Source organism: Stylophora pistillata, chromosome 2 (assembly GCF_964205215.1).
Source record: "Stylophora pistillata chromosome 2, jaStyPist1.2, whole genome shotgun sequence".
Taxonomy (NCBI): Eukaryota; Metazoa; Cnidaria; class Anthozoa; order Scleractinia; family Pocilloporidae; genus Stylophora; species Stylophora pistillata.
In genome coordinates, this window is record NC_142520.1 from 18,430,548 (window position 1) to 18,448,697 (window position 18,150).

Here is an 18,150-nt window from a genome sequence, read left to right on the forward strand (position 1 = left end):
AAGCAATTATCAACTAAAAGACTTGGAAAAAGGACAAAGTGGAAACAACACACCAGACCCCAATTGCACCCTAATTCTAGCGCATCCCTTAATCCAGTTTAACAGAAATATAAACAATAGTAAACAGTGAAATTCAAGTACGGTTATAAGAAACCGGATGTCTCTATAAAGGCCTTAAAGAATCCGTGGAGAATGGTGAGGTATCTAGCACCGTTCAGTAGTTTGTGATAATGTGCAGAGAAAAGAGCTGAGGTGTTCACCACTGGTATTTTGTTACTTTATTGAGCTGAGGAAACGAGGTTCGTGGTTCCAAAGTCTTGAACATTTTTTTCAGATCAACAAAATTTGTAAAACCCTCGTATACCGTGATAATGTTTCATAGACGCTTGGAGAGAAATTAAGGGATATGACACATTTTCAATTAGTCGTTTACGCCTTAGGTTTAAATGACTGGCTCATTTAAACTGGGTTTTCACTATAGGTGTCACTGAGCTGTTTTTTTTTTTGCAAGGAAGAATAAACACAAGAAGAATGAAACACAGCCTTGAACACTGAACTACATAGAATATTCTTGACTTGATAGCGAGAATATTTAAAGAAGAGGGGAAGGGTCTTAGGGTAACTGTGACCCTAGAATGATCCCTCAACAAATTTCCATACAAATTTTTCTTCAATAATCCATTTTTGCGAACGAATACAATGCATGTTTTAGAGGAAACTTCATAGTCTGTGTTTTAGTGCGGCTTTATTGGGACATGACCAATGATGTGCATGAAACATGCAATACAATATAACCCACGCATTTAAATGTCTGTTTTGAGGGTGGGATTTGACTTGTTCCTCTTACACCAATATTAAGAAAGACTCCAAACTTACAGCGTTTCCAGCTGGTTATTGTGACTGAAAATGCCTGACGGTAATTTCTTCAACTGGTTGTTGCTCAGGAGCCTGTCAAAATTTAGTAAATGTAGTGTCAATTACTTAGTATTTGACAACAAAGTTTAATCAGAGTAAATGTGCTTGAATCTATTCCTGATGTACTGATACGAGGGTCTAAAACATACACTTCGTTATCAAATCAATGTTGTCATTGATGTGATATCTCAGTTTTAGTCTGACATCTCGAGGCATCAGAGAGAGTAACAAGCTATAATCTGGGACGATATTAATGGAGGCAAATTTGACCTGTTTTAGCTCTGAAAACAACTTGATTTATTTACAAATGCTTTTTCACAATCCTCCTATTACGAATTGTTGTAATACGTAAGGCTTGACATTACACACTGTCATGTATTGTAGTCCTCATAATAATCCAAGCAACACTGAGTAGGGGATAAAGGGTGAGTAAATTAACAGCAATGGTTTGGAGCGGGAAATATTGGAATAGTCATATTATGAGAATAGTTTGTTGAAGATTACATAAAACGTATTTTGTTGTATATGCACAGATTCATATGGTACGATCAGGCTTATTTCGAAAGACAGAGACAGGGAATAAAATTTGTATCTCTGCTGAGGATTAAACAGCTGAAGCTTTTAAAAATCAAAAAAGAAGCCTGACATAGTAGTCTTGCATTCAAGCTGTATTAGACAAACTTTGCTTATTTTATTATTAATAATGTCCACTCTTAAGGGTGGATAAGTGGGATTATTTGCACACAAAGGCAGATTTGTCTAAATGGGAATAAGCAGAAAGTTTGAATGTTTTAGATAAAGCTGCTATCATATTCTATCCTTTTCTTTCCACTATTGGTTTTAAACAATTTTCTTTACCTTTGCACCTAAATCTTAACAAAATACTTCTGGTTCAATATTGAACACCTTTTTAATACGTTGAATCTTCCTACCGTTCCACGCTAAATGAAAACGTAATATTAAAAGGGTTGGAAAACTTCAAAATAACTTATAATAGAAGGAAACAAGGTAACCAAGTTCTTGTTACAATGTGCCTGAAGAATCAGAAAAAAATGTGACTCAGAACCTTTCCTTTCGCTTACTATCGTTTCTTTTGCCCAAGCATTATCGGGGCCACTATATTGCATTCCTTTTTGAAAGTCACCTTTTTCTACTTTGCAACCGCAAAACTCCACCCCCCTCCCCCCCTTAAGAGTTTATCGAGCCCAAATGATTTGTGATCTTTTTTCCGTGTCTTCTGAAAACTCCGATACCAAAAACAACTCTCCTTCTTACGCTGTAGTTTTTTTGTCATCATTTTTAATATTCTTTTTAGCAAGCAAGTAAATATTATTCGAAATTTTGTTCGCATTGTAACCAAAAACAAAATATCCCATGCGGTAAAGAACAATAATATGAAAGTTTGAAAATTTTGATGATATTCTATTAGATATATATACTGTATGTGTCATTGCCCCTGATTATATGTGCTTGGGCTGACTTGAAGTTGACAAATGAAAATGTAATTAAACGATATCTCTTATATTACCAATTATATTCTTCTCATGTGAGTCTCAGATAGATTTATTCGATTTATAATGTTTCTCTTTTTACCATAGTCACCTTATTTCTTTTAGAATTGAAGGACTCAAGTATTATTTACGTTTATGGTTCAGCACTGAGTTTTCTCCGGCTGTTATTGGTTTAAATCGATCACGTGACGCGATAGTGTTCATCCGTGGAGAGAAACTATCAGCCCATAGTGCCCGCCCGCGGAAAATACCCGGATGGATAGTGCCCGTCCGCGGAAAATACCTTGATTGATAGTACTCATCCGTGAAACGTTTTGAATAGTTTAACGGCCGCGAAGTTAGGGAGATCTGAAAAACAGTGACTTTTTAATTCTGACAGGTATAACGTATTATTTAGCCAATCTACGGTTGCGAATTATTGACATTTGTGACAAGCTGTAGGCGCGGAAGAAAATTTAGCGGTGAAAAAGAAAAACAATAGAGTGTTTATGTTTCGGAATTATCGCTCTGATAGTTGCCCCTTCGAAATTTGATATTCCTAAAACTAGCATATTTTCCCTCGAAGCTTCGCTTCTTGGGAAGATATTTGTTTTAAAAACATCAAATTTCCGCGGGGCAACTATCAGCCGGTAGTTCCTCGACAGAAACTCTCTATTGTTTAAATATATTTCGTTACAATATCTCTGAAGCGTTATCGACTAGCGTAATTTACTTTTTATTGGTAGAGATATTGGGCTAAAGCCCCTTTTCCTTTTAACCTTTCACCCATGCCCCCTACAAAAAACTTTAAATTCACAGCAAACAAAAAGATTGTCACTCATTTTATGTCTTGTCCTGGTAACCCGTAAAACTTTTACCGCGAAAGGACGCTAGGGAGTTCACGCCGGCAGAATCAAGCGGATGTGGACGAGTTTCCTCCCACCTAGAATGGAAGAAATAACCCTCCAGTGGCTACGCAACTTTCCTTCCCGCCTCCCTCCTCCCGCCCTAAAACTCGAAGGGTAACCAGGCTAAGAACCTGTGGATTGGGTTGATATACATATATCATAACGATTGTCTGATTGCCGACTACAAAGTGTTGCCTTATCTATCAATATTTTATTTTAAACAATAGTACATTTTTTTTAACTTTGGTGAATATGTCTGATGATTTCAGTGTAGTAACTGTTACAACTATCTCTTCGAAACTTTCGTTTTCCCTGTGCATTGTCCTTTTACATTGCCTGCAGGATTAAAATTAGGAGGAATAGTCTTCACTTTTGACTTACAGAGATCCTAGGTTAGGATTGTTCATGAATATCTCTTTTGGCAAGTCCTCCAACTGGTTGTTCTGCAAGTACCTGTCAACAAATGATGGCAGTTAGTTTGTCTAACGGGCGTTCAGCTACATTGCTGATATAAATGCATTATCGTTATCATCAATACCTTCAAGTGGAAAGAAATGTTTTGGATAAGAAGCAAAGCTACTGATACTGCAAGAGATTCATATTTTGAGCCAAAAGTGTCCACTGCATTATTACATTTCGTTGATCGCGCGGAGCCGATATATCAGACATCCATCCATGCAACATGTATTAACCATTGGCCAATCCTATTTCTGAGAGTCCACAGGGCGTTCGTGTTTTCTTTGGTGGCATTTCTTTTACCATTAAGAAATGAACTGAGAACACAGTCGTTTTCAAGGAGCATTTGAAACAGTGTATCGCAGTTTTTGTAATTTTTGCAATTAATTTACAAATGTCATTATGGGCCAGCCAAAGACCAGCGCGTGGTAACGATGACTGAAACCAGATCAGGTAGAACCTGTCAAAACATCACAGTGTCGGTGTGTTGATAATATATTTTTGTTTTGACATTTCGTTTACGCCAATTTGGTCTCCCTCAATTTAGAACTTTAAGAAGTTTTCAAGGTTTTCTTTTAAGTCGAATGATCTGGTTACTTTACTAATCGCTTTTTGGTCTCTTGATAGTTTGGTTAGAATGACGTCTCCGTGTTTAGTTTTGATAGAAAATTATAGTTAGAGTTTTAGTTCAGGATAAGACACCGTGTAATCCTGATCCTTTTTGGAATAAAAGACAAGTCTAGATCGTAATTCTCGATAAAGTAGTCACGATCCGCGAGCAACAATAAGCAACAACTTTTAATACGCTCAGGATTTACGGATTTGCATGCATATATATCGCATGTATTTAATTTATTCTAGGATACGCAGTTCTTTTGTTGGTTAAGAGTAAGTGTGTAACGGATGCAAGTAAACGCTTTTCAATTTAACCGCGGTGTACTACACTAGGTTCGCACAATACTTTGGTAATTTCTTCAAGTATAGATTCCAGTTCTCCGCTTTAATATAGGAACGCTCCAAGGACTAGGATAAAAAAGAAATAAACAAAGAAACAGTTGCAGAAAAAATGATTTTTCTTTTAACTTTTGTATGATATATCCTTGATATATATTAATCCGGAAAGTACTGAAACTAGAGTGTATTTTATTTCAGGCCTACATGTATCTAGAATATAAATGTTTCTTTGGTAGTAGGGCACACTTATGCAAGTGTATTTTCTTATATTTCCTGACGAGAACTTATTACACATTCTAATCATGAGCAATTAGTTGTAATTCGACCAAGTAGATAAAGAGGTCATGTGCAAGAGTGTTCACCCCAAGTTTGCAGATTTAAGATAGCGCATACGGTTACGATAATCTCTACCCTTGTAATATGAACCCAGCTGCTAGCGATACAACTGGAGGTGAGCACATTCGAACAATTCCGCGAAGAAGCTCTTGAGTACGGTTGAGAACTTATCGCCGATCTTGTAGATCGAGTCTTTGACAAGTTAAAAAGCAATATTGATACTAAACTTGGTGCCTTTAGGAGCAGTATTCATTTCCAAAGTATCATTTCCGGATAAGGATATCGTATCGTTTCTGGATACCTGTGGACATTGTCTTTTTTTTTGCTAAGGATTTATGATTACTTGACCCGGAATTGATTTAGGTCAACTTTATTACGGTGCGTCTTCACAGCCAAACAAGTTCTGTGGAATCCTATCGTCTTTTTAGTACAAATGGAAATATTTCACAGATTTTTTCTTTGGGTGACATTTGACGATGAGTCGTTCTCGATTTTGATGTTTGATTGTTTAATTCTAGGTCCTTGACAGTTGAATTTTAGTAGGAAGATATCAAAACTTTCTATTTTTTTAACATAAATAATTTCTCCAGTGATTTTCAGATCAAGCATTTCTCTGGAGAAATGCATTGAGGCCTAAGTCGAAGACCTTTGACAGTTGTGAGATCCAAACAATATCTTAATACCCGAAAGCATAGTCACAGAATCAGATGATGAAAGAGATTAAAAAGCTGCGGGGGATTACCGTACGTGAACACAGGCTCGCGCCTGCACTCTCCTGCTCAAAAATTAATAGAAAATTAATGGAACAGTTGAAAAATAAATAAACTCCGTTGTGGCTTGCTGGTATGTCGGATGATAATGTCCTTGGCTGAGAGATTATCCTCAAAATTTGATATTTGCCCTCGAAGCTTCGCTTCTCGGCTAAATATTCATTTTTCGGACAATCTCTCAGCCGTGGACATTATCAGCCGACATACCAGCCGCCGGCCCGAAGAGGTTTATTTACCAAATACCACAGGGATTTTTAAAATGAAGAGTTCAATGAGGGACGGTGAACGATGTACAATTATGATAAATTCTGGAAAGAAAATGCATAGATGTTTCACATTTCGCGCACCGTGCACTCTCGTACTATCCCGGTATCTATTTTATTCGTGAGCTTTTGTACTTAAAATATGATGGTGTGAAAAAAAAAAAAAAAAAAAAAAGATTGGAATAGTTTTTAGAATCTGCACGCGGAAATATTGTAATTGTTGCTGATACAAAGTAGTAAAAATCATTTTTGTACAATTAATTAATTAATTGATTAATTAAGCACGATGGCCGGTTGCCATGTAAATTCCTCCCGTTACTATCTTAGAGGTCGCGTGACGACGCTTTTAGGGCTTGAGCAGGTTTAAACACGAATGCGCGCTATAAATTGATTGGCTCCGCCCCTTGATTTCAGCTCAAATGAAAGAATCATCCAATATTGCGACCAACGGTCTGACCATAAGTGAAACGGTGTGCATGGAAGATGCAGTAAAAGTATTATTTTGGCTCAAAAATTCGAAGATATTGAGTCTTCTTGACTCTAATATCCATAATTTAGCTTATTTGGATTTTATTTGGCACAGACACAACGTTCGGCCGTTCAAAGTGCGATCTACGGTCGACTATGCAGTCGTACAGTTGTCTTTTCAAAACTCGCACCGTGTAACTTCGGCTTATATTCCCAAGCACCTCGTACACTTCGGTTGGCTGAGCCTTCAGATTATTCCCACTGAAACTAGCGGCGTCATAAATACTGTATGCGCAATATTAGCAGCCAGAATTTCACAACTCTAGTGGTTGCTCGGCAATATTCTTAGCTGTCGCTGCTCGAGGGATATTGTAAATTTTGTGCGTTATGGCTGACGGAAATAATCCATCTATACGCAAGAAAAAGTGTCCAACAGATCGAGGTCTTCAGTTCTCTTTCAACAGAGGGCTTCCTCAAGAGAGCAGACTTCTTGGCATCAAATACCGCGTCAAAAGGCGAGTTAAATCTAGCAAAAGCGACCTCAAGTACACAGAATGCGGATCTGATAGAGGCTCTCCTGTTGGTTTTTGAGGAGAAAATGGAGAGGAAAGGACTGACATCGAGCCAACTGAGCTTATCATCAACTGGTAGCACAGCTAGTCCGGACCCCTCTCTTGTTTCTACACCATCTACCACACGGTTTTCTTTTCCTTCATCGTCTTCCACTCCGTCTTCGCGTATTTTTTTGCCTTTCTCTGATGCCGTTTCTCCAATTTCCCCTCCACATGCAGAACATACACCACAAACAATGCAGATCACAACGCCTTCAGCAGAGAACGACCCCATATAAGACAACATTGGGTGAGAGGGAGAAAAAACCTTTGACGCAGGCTAGCAATGCACTTTCTCTAATGCTCCTAAAGTCACGTTGTATTTCTTCTCGCAAGCAAATGGCTGTCAACAAGAGTTTACAGAAAGCCAAATGATGATCTCTCCACGAAAAAACCTTAAATGAAACTGAGCAGTTTCTTATTCGCTTTCTCTCTTACCTGAATTCTAAAATATCTCTTGTTTAATTTAATTCAACAGTCTTGAAAAAGCATTGTTATGTAACTTTTGTGAATATGGTTTTCAATGAGTCCATGTCTGCTGCCCATGAAGAAGTGAAAAGCACTCCTGGTTATGTTGTAAATGGAGAGGTACAAGTTGATTTCAATTTTATTTTGTCTTTGTCCACATACTTATACACCAGTCTGAGAGTATGGAAGGTGCATGCATGAGTTTTGTTCATTTATTCCTTTTTGCAAGCCAGGATCTCTGCAAGCAGTCAATTTGATGCATGGGATCTAGTAGACTTCTGCAAAGTTCTGCTGACTAGCACATCTAAGCATACAATATCTGACATCACATTGTAAACCCTGAGAAATTTGTGAGTACAGAAATGAGTTCAATGTTATGTTTTGATATCTACCATTTCTTCCTGTAGTGTGTTAGTACACATGCAAGGCATGATTCGAGTAGATCAGCAGCACACACGAAGGTGTCGGCCCTTTCTTTTGTAAGATGCTTTTGAACTCTTTGTATGATATGTTGAACCTTGATACACTCAATGTTATTCCTAAAAAGATTTTTATTTTTACTGATTCTGTTTAGGACCAAAAAGTTTTAGGAGTTGTAAACTGGATTAGGGCTAGTGAAGCTTAAGCAGTGAGCCATGAAGTCCCTATGACAAAAGAGCTGCTGACTTTTATAACTGAGTCCCATGGTATGATAAATTTGCATCCTCAATAATATCCTATCATTGATGTGATATGAGTATGGAGGACAGAAAAATCCTTTATAGTGTGACTTAAGTAATTCCCTTGTTTCTTTGTTTATTTATTTCTAACGTGTACTTCTCCATGACGAAAAGTCCACTCAGTGAGCAAGAAATTCAGGCTTACCTGCTGATTATTGCTGACCATCATCACGTAATTTGAATGACTGTTTGTTGAGAGAATGAGTAGTGGTCATAAAGTACAAAGAGTTTTTCTCAGGTTACTCCTTTAAATGAGCAATTTTAGGAAACCAATATTGTTATTATTAATTTTTGATCTTATGAACAAATTGTGTTATGTGATCCTAACAAGACATAGCATAATTCATGAACTCAAAGATTGCACAATAGCTCTCTATAAAAATGGAAAACCAGAAGCATTATAGTTAGTATTATTAATACTGATCTATTAATTTGTTTTTCTATAACTTTCTTTGTTTATGACTCAGGGAAATCAATTGCCATGCGGAGTCACGGTGCATGCAGAATGGCTACACAATGAGCAAAAGTTTTAACGAAACCTGAAGCTGTTGCTGCATATAGGAAAGCCATTATGAGCACCTCAAAATAAAGACATGCACATGATTACATGCGGGTAATTAATATGCACATGTTAGTGTATGTTTTTGTTTCTTTTGCATGAAAAAGTTTGCCTCTTCCAAATTAGTGATGTTGCACTAAAGGCCATGAAAGAGTTGCAAAAAATTAATGTTCCAGTTACAGAAAAAGCCACTCAAAATCAGTTACCTTCTGCAGTGTAGGGAAACATAATGGATTGAATCTCTCTATTCAGTGATGCTCATTTATGCTGCTAAGCGGATCCATTAAGGGGATGACACCTACATCAACATGCGCATGGAACTAGCCACTCTTGATTGGGTAAAAGACTTATGCTGACGTTAATTCTGCGCAATTGCTTTGGCAATTTTTGAATGCTATGCTCACTCTTTCTTATTGACTTATTTCTTTGCAAAATAAAAAATGTAAATAGAGAAGTATTGTCTCCGCAGATGTACAAACATGCCAGGCATCTGAATCGCCCGGCAGAGATCAGGGTGCTTACTGGAAAAAAATTCAAACTCAGGGAAACCATCTGGTCTACCTATTCTAATCTAAATAACTGATGTCCATTCTGGTTACCAGTGATTCTGAATTTCTGTGATGATTTTGAATGGGAGCCCAAATGTCTGATAAAAGATGTGAAGTAACTGGGCAAGAATAATTCTACCAAATGCTGGTACTAAGCAGTGAAACATTCATGAGACAGTATTAATTAAATATTACTTAAGGGATTTTTCCATGCAGTTTTAGTGATGTTTCCACCTCTTCATTTTCTTTTCACTCTATATGTTTCATGAACTTATTCAATTGTTATTTATAATTGCTCTTCTTGACATTGGCATTTGTATGAGAATTTCCTTATTCCCTTTTATGCCCCATGTAAGGAATGCCTGGAGGGTTGGGAAACCTTGACCTCACATCTTTCATAACACAATTGGGTATCTTTTCCCGCACTGCATTAACCTGGTGCCCAAGTTCCATTCTTCTGGCCAGGTAAACAGGGTCTTTCCAGAGCCCACACTTCGTTAGAGATCTCCAGTTAATCTTATAATCTTTACAACGTTGCACGTGATTTTTTATATGCGCTTCTTTGGACTAAAGAGCTTTTTTTTACAACCGTTTATTTTACATTGGATAAAGCTTACCAACCTTCTTTTTTTTTATATTGCGTGGCTATGGCCTTTCACTTCCATGGCAGAAGAAAAAAAATCAGGCTTTTCGACTTACTGCTCCATGAAATGACTTGTCTACGATAGGTACGCTATTGGATGGGGCGTAGGATTTAACCACTTTCGTAAATGGCTGCCGGATTAATATTCTTTTGTTTAAATTTAAATTTAGCCTTTCTGGCCTCGCTTGAGATAATGTATTCTTTTGAATTTTGTACTGGAAAACAGGGCTTGAAAGGCTAATTTAAATTTAACCTATTGACAGTGCGCCTGTATGCGCCCATGGGGACCCAAATCCTTTCTACGCCTTGTGACGTCATCACTTTTAGCCCTGGAGCACGAACTTGAGCACGTACTTGAACAGATTGAAAATATATTACAAACGATACCAGTATTAGGGCAATTGAGTGAAGGAGATTGGAGAAATAGCCAAAAAACCATGTAACTTTGACCTGAAAATCTGCACGAAAATCTTGTTCCATTACCACCTACCTTTCTGAGCATGTGGTTTGAAAATAATGTGTAGTTTCTGAAAAATCTCTACACCAAAATGAGGCCTACTAAATTTACAGCAAGTGAGGAGAAAAATCAGGCAAGGAGAGGGCAAAAAAAAGGGCAGGAGAAAGAGAGAAAAGTAAAAGTCGTAAGTAGGGCATGTCGAAATTTTACTTTCTGCGCGTGACCGAGATTTTCAGGCCACCATTTTGCATTTGGATCGAAAGGCCGTGGAGTGCATGAGCTGTCAAGGGGTTTTTGGTTAGTTTGAGCTCTTAAAACCACAACAGTGACCCAAAATCTGCTCGACTAGCTTCAAAACACAGTTTTCCACAAAAGCTGCAGCCATTAATGGGTTAAACAAAGTAATATTAATCTGGCAGCCACTTATGAAAGTGGTCTATGAGGGGCCAGTTTCTTCAGGGTATTTTTGAGAGAGCCATTAATTATTATCAAAATTCAGAAGATCTACTGAAACTGTCTGTGCCACTTAAATATAGAAATCTTGTCTGTAAAAACAAGGTTGGTTTTTTTAATACTGAAAAAGTAGTCTGGCTGCCACGTAACATTAAATCTCTTGGAGTTGACTTGAGGATACCCAAGTTTAGTCTCTCAGTTGATAATGTAGACAAGTGTTTTTAAAAGTTTAGGCATCGGTCATGTCACACAGATCGCAGGGGCATCAGGTGTTTCTCGCACAGTCACTGGCCTGGTGTTTATGATTATTGATTTGCACATGAGAGTTCCCCATCTTTCTTGTAAACTTGTCTGGTTCAATGAAAATGAAAATCACTTACTTTTTCAGTTGTCAGATGATGGAGCTCCTGAAACAAATGAGCTAACAATGTCAATTGGAAGTATGGTGTGCTGGAACGTTGGTGATCAGGTATAAGTGTAAAAGAGAAAGATCAAATAATGGAAGCAGCTCACTGAAGAGATGAAAATGTTTGAAGGTAATGTTTTGACTGTTTGTGATAAGGAGTGCACTGTTAAATTTTAGCCAGGAGCAGGCATGTCCTGGCAGAGCGGGGCTGCCAATAAACAACGAGGCAGCTACATATCCTTCCCCAAATGCAAATGTTCATAAAGGAAACATGGCCACTATGGGGGGTAGTATTGGAATGGGTAAAGACGACACCTAGAAACCTTACACTGAGGAAATGAGAACCTCTAATACTGAAAAGATAAACAATTGTCTTGCCTCTCTTCCCCCAAACCTTTCAGAAAAAAAAAATTGAAATTCCAGAAAGTTACAGTTCACGGCTGAAAATGGCATCCGACAGTTTGGTCTTCCTAGGAATGGGCATTTTCCAGACAGGTTAAGGCCAGAACCCATGCATTGTAAGATCAATGCCTGGCAACATTATATTGATCTTCAGTACTTAGAGGCAGTGGGAAGAGAAACGTCTGGTCCATTTGTTTCTGCTCTGGGAGCACCTATAGGGAATAAACTCTTTTGAGGGTTTCTGGTAAAGACAGTGTTGGGGGGCGTGCTAGGAAGCAGGGGATGCTGCAGAAATCAGAGGTGGACCTAAAGCAATACCTGCAGAAGAGAAGTTCTCCTCATGTAAGGCACGCATCAGGTAGGGAGGGGGGGGGGGTGTGGACTGGGATACTTGGCTTCAAGAGTAAAAGAACATTTTAGTGATGAAGCAAACAGGTATAACAATTTACCAGTGAGGCTTATTGGTAATGAAGCCATTACACTGGCCAGATATTACTATCGTTTAGTTGACACTTAAGAAAGTCAATCTGGCTCTTAGCAAGATTGGTGAGTATCTGAGGAGTGTTGGGGGGCGTTTTCATAGAATAGAGACCAATTATACCCAGGTTGCAGAACCGCAAGAAATGTGTAGTATGTATTTTAACTTGATGTCTTTGCTTTTTTCATCCAGTGTTAATGTCACAACATGGACAGTTGGATATGCCATTCCCTATCATGCAAATTTGCTTTTTACAAGGTATAGGGTGGGTTATGGCATTGTCTCTTTGCAGGCTAAAGGGGCCAAGCATTCTAGAGTGAGGAAAGATTTGACCTTAACTAACCGGTCAAATGTAATTAGTACCGCCAGTGGTAAATGGTGGCAAGTAATGCGAAGTGATTATGTTCGCTCATTTTACCTCCCAGAACATCAACCAATGCCCTCTTCTTATACCTCACACTACCAATCATGTTCTCCACCACATTGTTACCAATCAAATGTTTCAAATTGTGGTGGAAATAAAGAAAAATAATGATTTGCTCAGTTGTCAAGTTTGTTTGTCTAGTATTGACCTGGTGACTTGTGCAAGCAGCAGAGGCGCGACAGAATCAATGTTGTGTGCACTAAAACCCATTGTCTGTAAACAGTGCAATACTCGCTTTGCTGATAACTTATCACTGTGGTCTCATGTAAAGTTCTCCAATGCCACTGAGGTAAGAAGTAAAGCTATCAATCTAACTTTGATGACAATACCTGGTTTCAAGGAAGCTTTACGCAGTAGAGGATTAATCACTGGAGGTAATAAGGAAATTCTAGTTAAGCGCATTGCAGATGCATTGGCTTGAGAAGGGTACTTGAGTTATTTTTTAATCAAAAGTTTAAATCTCCCAAAATATTTGATGTGAAGTGTATTTTTCTCGGTCAAGTTGGTGCACAATAATTATAGCATACTTGCTATGAGAATGATAACTAAGCTCTCAACAAATTCTGTGCACCAGTAATGTGAATAATATGCCTACTCAATAAGAAAAATATTTTAAAATTGGTGCAAAATTGTTTAAATTAGCTTTTTTTGCTAGAGAGGTTAAATGTGTCGGAATGCAAGAGTACCGTTGTCACTAATATAACTTGGTATGCACTGATAAATTACAGAGCTTTACAAATCTTTATAAACCCTTTTTTATTTTTGTTACTGACTTGCATTTTAGAGGAAGGGATTCTGCTCTAGTGTATTTATGGAATTTTGTACATAAAGGTTTGACCACTAAACCCTTTATATGCTACCAACAGTACAAATCCTCTCCATACTGTTCTCAATACAGTTTCCAATGTGCTGACAAGGAGAATTTGTTTAACAGTCAAGAGCTTCTTTAGTTAGTAATTATTTGCTTCATTCTTGTGACTTTATGTTTAATTTTGGGTTAATTTTTTAAGAAGAAATTAGATGCTGATCACTGTTAGGGGTCAAATGGTTAATAACTAATGACTCAGCATTTTGCTTGTTATGTTGACACAATGTATTTGCTTTAGGAATGGATTAGTCTAAAATAAAAGGTACAAAAGGTTGCAGCTTGATAGTTTTAAGAGCAGGATGAAGTATACATAGGTAATTGAGATTTGTATTTAAAAGGAGTAATTCTCTGTACTGATAGGATAGTTATTTTCATAAATGAATCAGACATCATCGTTAGTCAAATAATAAACAAGTTTAGGTAAAACCATACTTCTATTTATTTACTCCATTGTATTTCTGTCCACAAGATATGAAGATTAAAGTTTCAAATATATGCTTGTATTAAAACATATTTTCTTCAGAATTCTGTTTCAGATTACATTCAGGGTTGTCATTCTTTTGCTATATGAAAGTTTCGTGACAAGGTCTAACAAAACATTAGCAAGTCCTGCTGTTACCTAATTAACTGTCAAGCTAAATAGTGTTCAAATTCAATAACTTTTGTAAATTTGAGTCCTTTGCGAATCCTTCTCAATCATAGCGTAGCACGTAAAATGTGGTTGTTACCCTTTGTTGTTTTACTGAGTAAATCATTTGAAGCGGCTTAGTTTGCGTGACAACAAGAATTGACTTGCCGCTGTAACTTTCAAGCACGGACCACCCTTAGGAATTTTCTCGGAGTTCCGCTTCTTGAGAATGTTCTCTCCCTTAAATCTCGCAGGAGACTACATTTTCTCTGCCGTGTCGAGCCTTTGGAAATTGAGCGTGATTTTCTCATCATTCCTGGTTGTTTCCACGCTTCCCCCGTAGCCTTGTACTAAAAACCCAGATATGCCTAAATATTTGAAATAGCATAAATAGCATGTTTGGCGCCATGAGACCGGTCATTTTAGAGCAAGCGAGCTTAGTATTAATAGAGAGCCCGATTTCCTTACGGAAGCCATCCACCAGGGGACTCACAAGCTCCAGCTTGTTGCCTCTGAGTTCCTCTAACACGGGATCAAGGTCTCTCACTCCGTAGTTGGGGCTATTTTCTGCAAAGCGAACCCTTCTTAGCCATTGTTTCTCCGCAGAAAACTTCATCTCTTCGGAGTTGGTATTCCAAAACCGGTCTCCTCTCTCTGTTTCATCCTCCATGCCGAAGTGCCTTAAACATAGTTTGTTTGGTGTGCTCGCGTTGTCATCATCTGCCGCCATTTTTTAATAGGCTTTTACTCCTTTTCCCTTTTCCTTTTCGTGCCAACTGCCGCTGACGATTTCTGCGCCAGCGCGCATCAGAGTTGCGGGAGGAAAACCCTAGGCAACCGACCATCATTTGCTTGGATGTTAGAAATTCATCTACAATGATTGATCTGCGGCTCCATATTCATGATTTCCATGCCTCATATCTCGAGCCACCTGTGCCGCATCTGCTTTGAATCCAGTGTGTTCTCCAATTTTCAATTTCTCCTCTAGGATTCTAGGAAGTCCTTCTGCTTAGCACTAAAACGGGCAGCCTTTGTCGAGGATCGCAATGCCCAGCTATGAGGTAACGCCTGAACACTTTACTCGGCAATCTCAGAAGGGGCAATATAGGGCTGTGCACTAGATCCATACTGATGTATTTCAATGTAAATCATCTTTGCCTTGTCGAGAAGCGAGTTTCTTTCCTCTATAAATATGCACTTGCCATACTGTATATGCCGCTAAACGTTGCAGTGGTGCTGAAAAGTACTCACGCATCCTTCAACTCAAAAAAGAAAAAAAGAGCGGCGTGTTTGTTGTCAATGGATGCAACTTCTCCCCTTCTTAAACGATGTCTTCTGTCTTTTCTTGTAGAGGACACTGCTTTCTATCAAACAAAAGGATGGCTTAGAATTCTCCAGAAGAAAAGCGACTGTCGGGAAACACTGGATCCCTCACTGAACCCATCAGTTTGAACAAGAAAAAAGAGAGGATAAAAAGATGACTAATCTAGTGAAACGAGATACGTAATTTTGCGGGCCGTATTCCGTAAACCGAACCGAAGACTTATCACCGATAAACCTATTACATTACAAGCGGCCCCCTCTTTTTCTTAGTCCTTCGAGCGTGACGAGATAAATAACGCGCCCGAGTAATTAAAATTTGATAAAAGTGAGCAAGAATTACAATTGCAAGGGAAGAATGCCAGTGTTTGTGGTATAGCGGGTGCTATTTGCAATTGTGGTCCAAGACTTGTGGGTCCGCATGTTACGCAGTCCGAGAGCAGCAAAGGGAAGTTCACGGTCGCAACTTGTAAAGCGAATGCACAATCCATGTTTTGCGATGATGGATGGTATTACGAACTCATAAAGAATACTCAAATGAAAGTGTAAATATGGCGAACATGCTGATTTTGTGGTTCGTTAGCAGTTTCAAATTGCATCCTTCCCCGGCCGCTACCAACAGGACGATTTTGCATTTTGGGTTGTTTTGTTTCTAAAATAACCGCTAAAATTTTCAATATCAGATAACCCGAACAGCAAAAACGATAGAAGTTGACCTAAATTAGCTCTCTATCCAGAGAAGAAACGATTTTTCGCCCCCAAAACGGCCTGAGGTCTTTTCAACGCACGCATTGTTGATTTTTCATTTATAATTGCGTGACAAGGAATGGCGTATTTTGACCTCTATGTCACTTATTTGGGGTTCTACAATTTTATTGGAGTTCTGTGAAGAAGAGGCCTTGTTCTTTCGCTGGATTAACTTGATATAACCCCATGCCATGTATTAAGGTGCGATTTGACCTTCTCAATTTTTCTATTTTTTTTTTGTCCGCCTAAATGAGTCGAATAATGAAAAAAAAGAAAAAAAAAACACAGATTACCCAAAACTTCAGTTCGCGACAGAATTGGACAAATAGTACTTCAGAGTGCTCGTAAATACGTGTTCTTTTCATTGAAAAAATCGTTACGTTGGTCACATTTACCGTTTTGTTTATTTTCAAACAACGTTCAAATAAAGGGTTGTCTGGACCTTTTGAAGTTGACAGGAGAGCCACCAACCCGACTTTCGTGCCGTTCGCGCAAAAATAAAAATGCAATGGAACTCAAAGTATTTTGTTTAAAAATAGTTCATCCAGAACTATACTCTGGCAAAGTTTAGGGGTTTTCGATTTTTTCATATTTCGCACTTACATATATTAACTTAAATTTGATCGAAAAACACCTTCGGCCAGAGTTGCGCACAATGTAAAGTTTCTTTTAAACGATGCTAGTTTCGTATCCCATACTGATTTTGAACCATTCTATCCATATTACTTTCTTTCTATCTATATATATCCCACGTTAAAACCTCAAATTTCCAAAAAGAAAAAAGCTTCTATTTGTTTGATGTTCTAAAATTTTTTTATCCACTAAAAATTTCTATAATAATTTAAAATCAATTTTCAACTAAAGGACTTGGAAAGAGGGCAAACTGGAAACAACACACTAAACCCCCTACTGCACACTAATTCAAGCGCATCACTCAGTCCAGTTTAACAGAAATAGAAGTAAATAGCTATAGTCAAATTCAAGTAAGATTATAAGGAACCGGATGCTCCTATAAAGGCCTTAAAGAATCCGTGGGGGTTCGTGAGTTATTTAACGCCGTCCTGTATTTTGTGATAATGTCCAGAGAAAAGAGCTGAGGTGTTGGCATTTTGTTACTACATTGAGCTGAGGAAACGTGATTCAGAGATACTAGAATGTGGGGTCTGGATTTAGTAAGGACTAGTACATGGGATTTGTACCCCCTCCAGAGTTTTCGGAACATTTTTTTTTTTTTTTTTCAGATCAACAAAGTTGTAAATTTCGCGTACACAGTGATAATGTTTCATAGACGCTTGGAGAGAAATTAAAGGAAACGACACATTTTTAAATAGTCATTCACAGTTTTTGGACTGTAAGTTTAAATAACTGGCTCATTTAAACTGAATTGTCACTATTGGTGTCACTAAAGTGTTTTTGGTGAAAAGAATAAACAGAATTAACAATACGGAATGTCTCGATTGTTTTGTGAAAGGTTGCATTTAGCAGCTTGTTACTGAGAATTTCTCGTCAGCCTTTAGGTTTGGTCATAATTGAAAATCTTAATTTTTTTGACGTCATCGTGTAAGAAATTACCATTAAAGATTTGCTTTTTTCCTTTTTTTTTGGTTACTTTATAACTTTATGGCAAGTGACCGTTTGTAGAAAAACTCTGCATCAAATAGTTATTTTAAACTGGACTTTTAAACTCATTATTTCAGATTTTTGTTTCATTGGAAACGGTATCTAAAGCTGATGGAACCCCCCCCTCCCCAAGAAAAAAAAATGCCAGTGATTTATAGATTTTATGTATCTTTTTCAGAGTTAGTTGTCATTTCATCGAAAAATTCAAACTTGACAGCGGCAATCAAAAATGGAGACGT

The 18,150-nt window shown here is 37.9% G+C and overlaps 2 pseudogenes; one reads left to right on the top strand and one right to left on the bottom strand.

The window, feature by feature from the left end:
* The first annotated feature begins 11,003 nt into the window (after nt 1-11,003).
* On the top strand, nt 11,004-13,209 carry LOC148737536 (uncharacterized; annotated as a pseudogene).
* A 1,022-nt stretch (nt 13,210-14,231) lies between these two features.
* Nucleotides 14,232-14,894, bottom strand: LOC148737537 (uncharacterized; annotated as a pseudogene).
* Nucleotides 14,895-18,150: the final 3,256 nt, after the last annotated feature.